The 12,185-nt window shown below is 42.0% G+C and overlaps 1 protein-coding gene across 1 annotated transcript in view; it reads left to right on the top strand.

Moving 5' to 3' along the window:
* Positions 1-12,185, top strand: part of SLC28A2 (solute carrier family 28 member 2) — an 81,085-nt gene that overhangs the window by 3,042 nt on the left and 65,858 nt on the right. The window contains exon 2 of the mRNA XM_073012140.1: positions 77-193. The gene's annotated coding sequence lies outside the window, so the exon portion shown is untranslated. The remainder of the gene's footprint in view (positions 1-76; positions 194-12,185) is intronic.

Genomic DNA, 12,185 nt, shown 5'->3' on the forward strand with positions numbered 1-12,185 from the left:
ACTGTGGGTGTTTTGGTTTAGACTCTTAAGAGTCTGGTTAGCATAATTAATTTCCCTTATGCCTACTTATCTCTAGGTACACCGACAAAATGGAGTGTCTGGGCTAGCAAAGCCAAGAGCTGGAGGCCCTGGAATGACCTGGAATGACCTCATCAAGACCCTGCTGCCCTGGGACACTCTCTCTGAGCAATCGGTCAGCACCCCCTTCCTGTTGGTCTCTTGCTTTTACAATTGTTTTATGATTTCTGATTCTGGGAATGTAATCTTTCCTCTTGTCACTTCCAGCTTGAGGTTGGAACTCTTCTCTAGGTCTCAGTGCCAGGAAAGAGGTAGGCAGTATAAGAGCACCCTGTTCACACATTCCAGCTCCAGTTGTTCCCATCTTGGTTGGATTTGTGAATTTCTGCAGGTTTCCAACCTCTAAGTCACTTTAACTTTTTTTCCCTTCCATCTGAGAGACCCTGAGGTACAGTAGTTGACAGTACCAGACTAGTCCTAACTCTAATTAAGGGGTAGCATAAATTGGGCACGGTGGCTCACGCCTGTCATCCCAGCACTTTGGGAGGGTGAGGTGGAAGGATTGCTTGAGCGCAGGAGTTCAAGACCAGACTAGACAGTATAGTGAGACTTCGTCTCTGTTGGGGGAGCTAGCATAGCTTAGAAATGAAGCCTGTAGCCCCCGAAAGTAGGCTGCTTAAGATTTGAATCCCAACTCATCCACTTACTAACTGGGTGACCCTGGGGGATCAACATGTCTCCATGCCTCAGTTTCCTCATTTGTAAAATGACTGTAAAATGATTTCTCATTTGTAAAAGGATTGTTATGACGATTAAATGAATGAATATTTGTAAAGCAATAGTGCCTGGCACTTACTAAGGCCTACTGAAGTTTTACTTAAATAATACAGTAGATGGGAATATAACATAATGAAATCAACTCCTTAAAAATGAGCACCCTGGAACATAAACATCCAAATGAGTATTGTGTTTCAAATCAGGCATTCCACTTTCTCCAAACAGCTGCCCAAAATATTTTTGGAATTCTTATTTGGAGACTATTTTCAGGGCTAATTTATAAGCCATATGAGTACATCCACCTCAATATTTATAATCACATTCTATTTTGAAATAACTTTTGACTGCTTTTAAAGCCACCTTCAAAGAGAAAAATGTCACCACTGAGTCTTTTAAGATGCAAAAATGTCAATGACAATGCCAGAAATGTTTTATAAGTAACATTCCAGCAAAAGAAAAACAATTTTTTTTTTTTGGTAGGAGTGTGTAGACTTCAAAGGGCAAACCTACAAGGGACAACAGTAATTTAGAAGCTTCAGATTGTCTGCTTAAACCATCAACCCCATGGTTTCCTGGTTATACTTCCTGGTTATACCTTGTATATCTGGGAGCTGCCAGCCCCCACAGGGGCACAGTGTTGAGCAGTTGCAGTAGCAGCCATATGCCACTGGACCAGCAGGCTCTGGTCCTGGAAGTCTTGTTCAAAATTCAGAATCTTGATCCACAACTCAGAATTACCCAGTGAAAGTCTTCATTTTTAACAAAGTCCTCTCCAAGTGATTCATCTGCATAGGAAAGTTTGAGAAGTGCTGCTCCAGCCTAAAGCTCTAATGGAATCCTTCATTGTTCATCTTTATGAGTACTTGGGTTACTAGAAGGGACCTGCCTAAATCTACTGAGCCTCATCAATCGGGGTGTCATTGAGGTTTTCAAAGTTAGGAGATGGTGATCTGGGAGGGGGTCATCAAAGGGCCCATGTTTAGGGCCGTCTAGGGAGGAGGCAGCACATCTGGATTTCCACTAGAAGGCGCTGTGCCCCAGGAAGTAGTTGTGAAAAGCTGAGGCTGGAAAAGACTCATTTAATTTGCAACATACCACTTCTAACTTAACTGAGCCTGTTCCACAGGGATTCTCTGGATATTCAGGACTCAAATTTCATCCATCTACTTATCCATCCATCCATCCATCCATCCATCCACCCACTTATTCATCATTCATTCATTCATTCATTCTTCCCATAAACTAGCATCTTTTAGTTCTTAAGTCATGGGGTGCTGCAAAGCTGTATAAGATACTTCTTATCCAGAGTAGTTTATTTTTGAGCTGAGTTTGTCAACTGAGATTTGCCCCTCATCCAAAGTCAAGTGACTAGCACAGACTGTTCAAGATGCATTAGTTGGTCTCTTGTTTTTAGGTACTTCTCTCCATATCCACAAAAAGAAACTGTGGGGAGACATTGTACAGGACTTCATTGCTGTCAAGAGACCTGAAACTAATTCCTGAGTCAGGAAGAATGCAGGAGCTGCCTTGCAGAAGCAAAAGTCTAAATCAATGGCTTCCAAACATTTTAGAACTGATAAACTAGGACAAACTTTTCACCATTGAATGAAAAAATGAGGTCAATGTGGTAAGCTTTTGAAATGCTAAATACATTTAATTCAAAGGACTGTCCTCTAGGTTGAGACAATGCCCTTCTTATTTTTGAGGTATTAAAGTGACTTTTATAAAACTATGGAGAAAGTAGGTGTTTGTTTGTTTGTTTTTTAGACGGAGTCTTGCTCTTGGCTCACTGCAACCTCTGCCTCCCAGGTTCAAACAATTCTCCTGCCTCAGCCTCCCGAGTAGCTGGGATTACAGGCATGTACCACCACACCCAGCTCATTTTTGTATTTTGAGTAGGGATGGGGTTTCGCCTTGTTGGCCAGGCTAGTCTCAAACTCCTGACCTCAGGTGATCCACCTGCCTCAGCCTCCCAAAGTGTTGGGATTACAGGCGTGAGCCACTGCGCCCAGCCAGTGATAGGTTTTAAAAAACATCTTTTCTTGGAAACATTTTAAATTGGCAATGTTGGTCTCCAAAATTAGTTTTGAGTTACTGGCCAGTAAAATCTGAAAATACAAAGCTCACTACAGAGCCCAGAGAGCAGAAGAATCAGGCTGAGCAGTAATGGTTCTGGGTGAGTAGAGGGTCTGAGGAGGCATGCTCAGAGGGAGATGTGTTCCTGTTCTGTTGGGCAATGGTCCATGCTGACACCTATCCTCCTGCCCAACAACCAGTTGTGCCTAGTACAATCTGTGCTAGGCCTTGGAGATATGAATTAAATAAGATCCATTCTTACTCTGAGATCATTTTAGTTCGGGGTTAATCAGATGGGTGAAGAACTAATTAGAACTATGCCAGACATATATAAAGTGTATTGGAGCTTAGATCATTGATTCTACCAGGATACAACATTTGATCTGAGTTCCAAGGCATGCATAGTACTTTTCCTGGAAAAGAAAGGGAAAGGATATTCTATAGCTACTCGGGAGGCTGAGGCAGGAGAATCACTTGAGGACGGGAGGCGGAGGTTGTAGTGAGCTGAGATCGCTCCACTGCACTCCAGCCTGGGTGAGAGGATGAGACTCTGTGTCAAAAAAACAAACAAACAAACAAACAAACAAACAAACAAACTCGGAGAGGGGAAGGGTATTCTAGGCAAAGAGAAAGGCAGAAGTAAAAGCAAGGAAGTATGAATGTACAGATAGCATAGAAAAGACAAGTTGTAGCTACAACATTAGATATGGAAGGGAGGGAGGCTGGGGAGGGCGGATCACATGAGGCCAGGAGTTCAAGACTAGCCTGGCCAATATGGTGAAACCCCATCTCTACTAAAAATACAAAAATTAGCTGGGAGCAATGGCACATGCCTGTAATCCCCCCTTAAACAAACCAACAAAGAAACAACAAAGATATGAAGGAGAGAGTGGAGGGTGAGAGAGGGTGGAGCCAAATCGTGATGAATCTCTTACCTTTATTGAGTCAGGCCTTTTTCCTGGAGACTGATGACATTGCTTTGGGGATCCATTGACAGCCATAGCCTGGTTCTCCAAACTAATACACCTATGATAAAATATCAGGAATTCACAAATTTCCTGAAGGCTGTCCATTGGCTTTGTATCAGGCATTGCAGGGAGAGGGGCATTTAAGTTCCCATTTTTAAGCAGAAGAGAGACATAGTCATATCTGTGTTTTAGAAATGATAGGTGTAAATGGATAATTATATCCTGATAAAAGTCTTTATTCAGGAGAGACAGAAGAGAATTTCTGCTCCTTGGACTAGTAGTTGATGTTGGAGTTTAGGGACAATACTCATCTGGGGATGGACGAGGGACTCTTCCCTCAAATGACACCCATAGGTGTTTTATCTTTAGTGTGGAGGTACAGGGGATGAACATGTTGGATGAAAAAAAATGGATATGAGGCTTGAGTGTGTCATCCAGAAGATCACCAGGATGGCTAGATAATAGAAAGGAGAGCTATATTGGTGATACCAGTTTGCAGCTGGGAAGAGAAAGTCTCCAACCTGGGCCAATGGAGCTGCTTCTTCTTCTCCTTCTCCTTCTCCTTCTCCTTCTTCTTCTTCTTCTTCCAACAACCTGGTCCAATGGAGCTCTTTCTTCTTCTTCTCCTTCTCCTTCTCCTTCTTCTTGTTCTTCTTCTTCTTCTTCCTTTTTTTGAGACAGTATTTCATTCTGTTGCCCAGGCTGGAGTGCAGTGGTGTGATCACAGCTAACTGCAGCCTTGAATTCCTGGGCTCAAGCCATCCTCCCATCACAGCCTCCCAAGCAGCTGGGACCACAGGCACATACCACCACACTTAGCTAATTTTTGTATTTTTTGTAGAGACAGGGTTTCACCATGTTACCCAGTCTGGTCTTGAACTTCTGTGCTCAAGCAATCCACCCACCTCAGCCTCCCAAAGGGCTGGGATTACAGGTGTGAGCCACCTCACCCGGCCTGCTCTTTCTTCAAGGAGGGGAAGGACAGGTTGGGTTTTATGCTTCACAGAGTTGGTGTCATACATATTCAGCAGATTTGGGGAAAAGCTATACATATTTATGAGGGGAACTGAGTGTATGTGCAATGAGTAAACATGTATGTAACATACATATCATGTTTACTTTGGGGTAAGGTTTTGGCATTAAAATGAGGTGGAATTGGCTGCACATCAAAAGGTGAACTATAGGACACAAAGGCAATTTGTGCATAGCCTCTATAAGCTGTCTGAAACTGGCTTAAGGTCTGCAATAGCTTCTGAGAAAAGAATATTTGTAAGGCTGGTCCTCTGTCTAATCAGACTGTTGTCTGGGTTTTAAATCAGAGTTCATAGCTCCTATTGTTAGGGACCTTAGCCATAGGAATTTAGCAATTTGCTATGCCAGCTTGAACCTTGGACCCATAAATAAGTTACTTCCCTTAACCTTTGGGTCTATCTTACTTGATAAAGGGGCATCTATTTTGGTCTCTCAGATCAAAAGAGGAAGATCTAATATCAAGTATATAACGTTTTCTAGAGTCAGTAGCCAAAACAGCATGGAAAGAGACATATCCATGTTATACTGATATCATTGTTAGTTTTGAGCATTTGACATGATGGTACACTGTGCAAATTTCAAATGTAATTTTAAGTTAAAAGGGAGAGATACATACAAAAATTGCAACAATCTGACTTGAATTTGTTTTATTTCCAAACTTTCTTCTAAATTTCAGTCAGGCTAGCCACGGTGTCTCATGCCTGTAATCCCAGCACTTTAGGAGGCCGAGGTAGGCGGATCACTTGAGGTCTGGAATTCAAGACCAGCCTGGTCAACCTGGTGAAACCCTGTCTCTACTACAAATACAAAAATTAGCCAGGCGTGGTGGTGCGCACCTGTAATCCCAGCTACTCAGGAAACTGAGGCAGCAGACTCGCTTGAACCCAGGGGGTAGAGGTTGCAGTGAGCTGAGATTGCACCATTGCGCTCCAGCCTGGGCAACAGAGAGAGACTCCGTCTCAAAAATAAAAATAAAAATAAATAAATTTCAAAAAGTCAAACTGTTTCTGTATCATGACTACTCTGGTTGACTGGCCTTGTCCTGAGTCTAGATAAATTATTTTTAATCATATAATCAAACCTGCAAATAACTTCTTTTTCCTTTAATTCTCTTTGGTCAAATGCTCCAAGAAAACTCACAGTGATTCACAAGTTCATATGTTCACAAATTCTCTGATACTCCTCCCTTCAAGAAGTAGAGCTTAGCCAGGCTTGATGGCACAAGCCTATAGTCCAGCCACTTGGGAGGTTGAAGTGGGAGGATCAACTGAGCCCAGGAGTTTGAAGCTACAGTGCACTATGATCATGCCTGTGAATAGCCACTGCACTCCAACCTGGACAACATAGCTAGACCCCATCTCTAAAAAAAAATTTTTTTAAAGAAGTAGAGGCCGTGTGTGGTGGCTCACACCTGTAATCCCAGCACTTTGGGAGGCCCAGGTGGGTAGATCACTTGAGATCAGGAGTTCGAGACAAGCCTGACCAACATGGTGAAACCCCGTTTCTACTAAAAATACAAAAAAAAAATTAGCAAGGCATCATGGCGCATGCCTGTAATCCCAGCTACTCAGGAGGCTGAGGCAGGAGAATCATTTGAACCCAGGAGGCAGAGGTTGCGGTGAGCCGGGATCACACCACTGCACTCCAGCCTGGGTGACAAAGCAAAACTTTGTCTAAAAAAAAAAAAAGAGTGAGATAATCAATGCCTGTCTTTTAAAGCTGCTAAGTTTTCAGGTAATTTGTTACACTGTGATAAGTAACTAATACAGATTTTGTTACCTAGAAGTGGGGGCACTGCCATAACAAAAACCTAAAATGTGAAAATGGCTTTGGAATTGGGGAGCCTTGGAGGAAAGTGTTAGTGAAAAGTCTGAACAACTTGAAGAAGCCTCAGGGCCCTTGAGGAGATTGTAAGTGAGAGCACAAAGGAGGAAAGTGAGGAAAATCTTGCTGTCAATTGGAGGAAAAGGGTCATTATGATAGAGCAGCAAAAAGTGTAGCAACACTGCCACCTGGGGTAATGTAGAAAGTAAAATTGTACCAAATGAACTGCATGATCTAGCGAAAAGATTTCCAGGCAACCTGTTGAAAGCGTCTCCTGGTTTCTTCTTATTGTTCATAGTAAAATGCAAGAGGAGAGAGATAAGTCAAGAACTATTCAACATGAAGGACATGAAGGAACCAGAATATGAGGGGTTTGAAAATTTTCAGCCTCTCTAACTGGTTAAATGTAAGAGATAGATTCGGTTTTTGGGGTTTTGTTTCTGTTTTTGTTTTTTTAGAGACAGGGCGTCGCTCTGAGGTCCAGGCTGGAGTGCAGTGGAATGATCATAACTCACTGTAGCCTCAAACTCCTGGACTGAAGCAATCCTCCTGCCTTGGCCTCCTGAGGCTCTGGGGTTATAGGCATGAGCCACCGTGCCTGGCCAAGAAGTGAATTCTGAGCAAAGATCACATCTAGGGCACTACAGGGAAAACATAGTCTAAAGACAAAGTAAAATTCTTTGTCACAATGATCCAAGTTAGAGCCTCAGAGTACCATTCAGTAAGACAAAAGGCCCTCTAAAGATTTTAAGGGTATGCTTTCTAGATACTCTCTGTTAAACAGTGGCGCTTTTCAAAAGCTGAAGAGCACTGCACCTCAGCCGAAGCCCAATATTGAGAAGGCCTTATTGCAGAGAGGTTTGTGGCTGCTATCTTAGACTTATGGAATGAACCACAGAAAGATTCACAGAAGACCCACAACATTTTAGAACCATATTGGCAGAAACAGCTTGGAATGAAAGGGACAAAGACTACATGAATGAAGAGACTTTTGAATTCCCAAAATTCCACCTGCTGTAATCAGACAGAAAACTCCACAGCTGAAAAACATGAGTTATCTCTCATGGAAAAGGAAGGATGACTTAGCAGAACCAAGAGCTCCAAGGTAGGGACCAAGAGTCATGGGGATGAGTAGGAATGAATCCTAATAAAAGAATCTCCAAACTTTGCCTAGCTGGGTCTCAGAACCACTATGGACCAGTCCTATTTTTCCCCTTTTTGCACAGGAGTGTTTATAGTGTTTATCGTATGCCCATCCCACCATTGTGTGGTGTGTGTGGGTGTCTGTGTATGTTGGGGAAGATAATTTAGCTCCAGTTCACAGGTGTTCAGATTGAGAGAAGCTGTCTTTAAGGAAATACACCTGAAAAGCATTGTCTGCCTCTGGACCTGGTTTATATGCTGTGACTCTGGATTTTGAACGGATACTGAAATAAGAAGAGACTTTTGGAACCCTTAGGAAAGGAGTGAATATATATTGTGTAGAAAATTACAAATAATTTGTGGCCAGATGGTGGTTTAAAAATATATCCACAAATTCCTTGATACTCTTCCAAGTATCTTCTTCAAGATATAGAGCTTAATTTCTCCCCATTAGAGAGAAATTTGGATTTAGTGACCTTTCTAACAAATAGAATATGGCAGATGTGACAGTGTGTCACTTTCCAAGTGAGGTCATACAAGGCATTGCACCTTTCTTCTTGCTGTCTCTGTTGGGTCACTAAAGCCAGCTGCCATGATGTAAGGACACCTGAGCAGCACTGTGGAGAGAGTGGAGGCTTCTTGGCAACAAACATCTGAGTTTGATAACTTTCATTTAAGCCTATGCCTTTTTTTTTTTTTTTTTTTTTTTGGTGACGGAGTTTCACTCTTGTTGCTCAGGCCGGAATGCAATGGCATGATCTCAGCTGACTGCAACCTCCGCCTCCCAGGTTCAAGCGATTCTCCTGCTTCAGCCTCCCAAGTAGCTGGAATTACAGGCATGTGCCACCACGCCTAGCTAGTTTTGTATTTTTAGCAGAGAAGGGGTTTCTCTGTGTTGGTCAGGCTGGTCTTGAACTCCTGACCTCAGGTGATCCACCTGCCTCTGCCTCCCATAGTGCTGGGATTGCAGGTATGAGCCACCACACTGGGCCTGTTAAAGTATTTTTCCTGTCCATCTTATGGACATGTATGTTGGACTGCTTGCTATTGTCCTGCAGGTTGTTAAGATTTGTTTTTATTTTTATTGTTTTATTTTTTTATGTTTAAAATTTTTTTTTCTTTAAAAAAAATAAGAGACAAGTTCTCCTATATTGTCCAGGCTGGTCTCAAATTCCTGGGTTCAAGCGACCCGCCCACCTTGGCCTCCCAAATTGCTGAGATTATAGGCATGAGCCGCTGTGCCCGGCCAGTTGTTGAGGTTTGATTCATTTTCCTTTTCCTCTCTGTGCTGCATTTTGGATAGTTTATATTGCTGTATCTTCAAGTTCACAGTTAATCCCACCCAGTCTATTTTTTTGTATCAGATATTATATTTTTAATCTCCAGAAGTTCCATTTATATTTTTGTATTGTGTTTCTCTCCTTATTATGTTTATGTTTTCTTCTATATATATAAAATATATATTTATATACATAAAAATTTTATATACATAAAAATATATATTTTATTTATATACATATATATATATATTTTTTTTTCTTTTTGACACAAGGGCTCACTCTGTCACCCAGGCTGGGGTGTAGTGGTGTGTTCAGGGCTCACTACAGCCTCAACCTCCTGGGCTCAAGTGATCCTCCCCACTCAGTCTCCCAAGTAGCTGGGACTGCAGGCACAGGTTACTGTGCCCAGCTAATTTAAAATTTTTTGGTAGAAATGGAGTCTCATTATGTTGCCCAGACTGGTCTCAAACTCCTGGGCTCAAGCAATCCTCCCACCTTGACCTCCCAAAGTGCTGAGATTACAGGCATGTAATCTCTGGCTGCCTTTCACATTCTTAAGAATATTTATAATATTTGTGTTAGCGGTCTTAAGGTTCTTGTCTGCTAATTCCATCTTCCTATAGTTTTTAGATCTATTTATACTGATTGATTTTCCTTTTGGTTATTGGTTATATTTTTCTACCTCTTTACATATCTGGTAATTATTTTCTTGTTTGCCAGACTCCATAAATTTTACATCATTAGGTGTTGATACTGTGGTATTTCTTTAGAATGTTGACATTATTGTGGTATGTGGTTAAAATTGCTTGGGGTTGCCGGGCGTGGTGGCTCACACCTGTAATCCGAGCACTTTTGGAGGCTGAGGCAGGTGGATCACTAGGTCAGGAGTTCGAGACCAGCCTGGCCAACATGGTGAAACCCTGTCTCTACTGAAAATACAAAATTAGCCTGGCAAGGTTGTGCACACCTGTAATCCCAGCTACCGGGGAGGTTGAGGCAGGAGACTCGCTTGAACCCAGAGGCAGAGGTTGCAGTGAGCCAAGATCATGCCACTGCACTCCAACTTGGACGACAGAGTGAGACTCTGGCTCAAAAAAAAAAAAAAAATTTACTTGGGGGTTAGTTTCAACCTTTCAGGGCTTACTAACAAAGAATGATCCTTCTGGCCAGTAGTAACACAAACTACTCACAGCCCTGTGTGAGCTCCAGAAATTGTTTAGTTTACTACATTCTAGTTGTCCTTTATCTGGCTTCATGGTGTTTCACTGGATGCATACATAGGTTACTTCTCAGCCAAAGACTCAAAAAGATTCCTCTGCAGATTTCTGGTGTTCTCTGTCTTTGTAAACTGGGCAATCCCAGGGCTCACCTCATTTGTTCTTTTTCTCAGAGATCATAGTTACATGTTGCCTGTTGTCCAATGTCTGAAAGCCATTGTTTCATATATTTTATCCAGTTTTCTAATTCTCCAGAAAGAGAATTATTATAACAGTCAGTTTTTCACAGGTGAAAACGTAAGTCTGTTGACAGATTTTTTCATGACTTCTTCAATTTCATTAACAGTAACAGGATTTGGGGGACTTCCAATTTCTTCTTGAGCCAGATGTAGTAAGATATTTTCCTAGAAACTGGTCTTTTTCTTCAAGTTTTTAAATGCTGTTGATAGAATTATCTTATTAACTTTTAAATCTCTCTCTTATTTATAGCTGTGCCCCTAGTTTCATCCATATCTGCTGAAGTGTATATATCTGTCCACTGCTACCGGGGGGAAAATAATAATACTCTGCCTCTCTTCCATTCTCCAAATCCCACAGAAGTACCTCTCATTTATGGCATCTAGCATGGAAAATGGTAGCAAAACTAAGAAATGCTCCAGACTTCCGAACTCTTGGGGGATCACAGAAGAGAGATCCTGCGTTGCTAGTGGATAGTCTGGTGCAGTTCACTGCTTCAGGTGCTCAGCATCCATACGTAGCCTTTTACCCACATTAATTTTCAAACAATGAGAATGACAACATAATGCTTTCACCTCAGTTCTGTGACTATCTCTCTTGCAAATAAAGATGCCCTCACTATCTTCCTTGGAAGGAGATACCCAAAGTCTTATCAGTCATTTGTCTTCTCTTTATGATGGTCCTTCTTTTTCCTTTTCAGTCACAATCTTCCTTTGGTATCCTGTAACCTAAAAACTAAGTTATGAGGTTAGCTACCATCAACTCACCCTGAATGAAAGAGTAGAGGACAGAGGAGAAGAAAGTCTGTATATTAGTTGTACATCTATAAAACAAACCAGGGAAAAATACGTTTAGCTGTTAAAATCTCTCATTTTTTATTTTTTATTTTTTTGAGATGGACTCCTACTCTTGTCACCCAGACTGGAATGCAATGGCACAATCTCAGCTCAGCTCACTGCAACCTCTGCCTCCCAGGTTCAAGCAATTCTCTTGCCTCAGCCTCCCAAGTAGCTGGGATTACAGGTGCCCGCCACTACACCTGGCTGATTTTTGTATTTTTAGTAGAGACGGGTTTTGCCATGTTGGACAGGGTGGTCTCGAACTCCTGACCTCGTGATCCACCCGCCTTGGCCTCCTAAAGTGCTGCAATTACAGGTATGAGCCACTGTGACTGGCCAAAATATCATTTCTTAATTGGTGATGAGGCAGTAGTTGGTGTTGATAATTTCCTTCTTCCCCTATCCATTTCACATTCCCTATTCCCTCAGTCAGCCCTTCAACTACTCATAGCTCTTTACCTTATAGCATGACTTACACCTTCACTGTTAAGTTTGTGAACTATTAATGGTTCTGATTGAACTGTGTTGCTATAGTCTTCCTTTACTTTTTGATGTGGGACATTGAAGTGTTAAGAGGCATCATATCTAGGATGAGTGTTAAGTCCACTGAGGAATTGCTGCCTCCTGCCTCCATTAGGGGGCAATGTAATCAATCTGCCATCAGGTGACTGTCTGGTGCTGCTGAGAAATGCTGCCATACTAAGGACTCATCGCTGACCTTTGCTATTGGTAGATTCAGCAATCACCAGTGGGAGTAGCCAGATTAGCCTTGGT

This window comes from Chlorocebus sabaeus, chromosome 26 (assembly GCF_047675955.1).
Source record: "Chlorocebus sabaeus isolate Y175 chromosome 26, mChlSab1.0.hap1, whole genome shotgun sequence".
Lineage (NCBI taxonomy): Eukaryota > Metazoa > Chordata > Mammalia > Primates > Cercopithecidae > Chlorocebus > Chlorocebus sabaeus.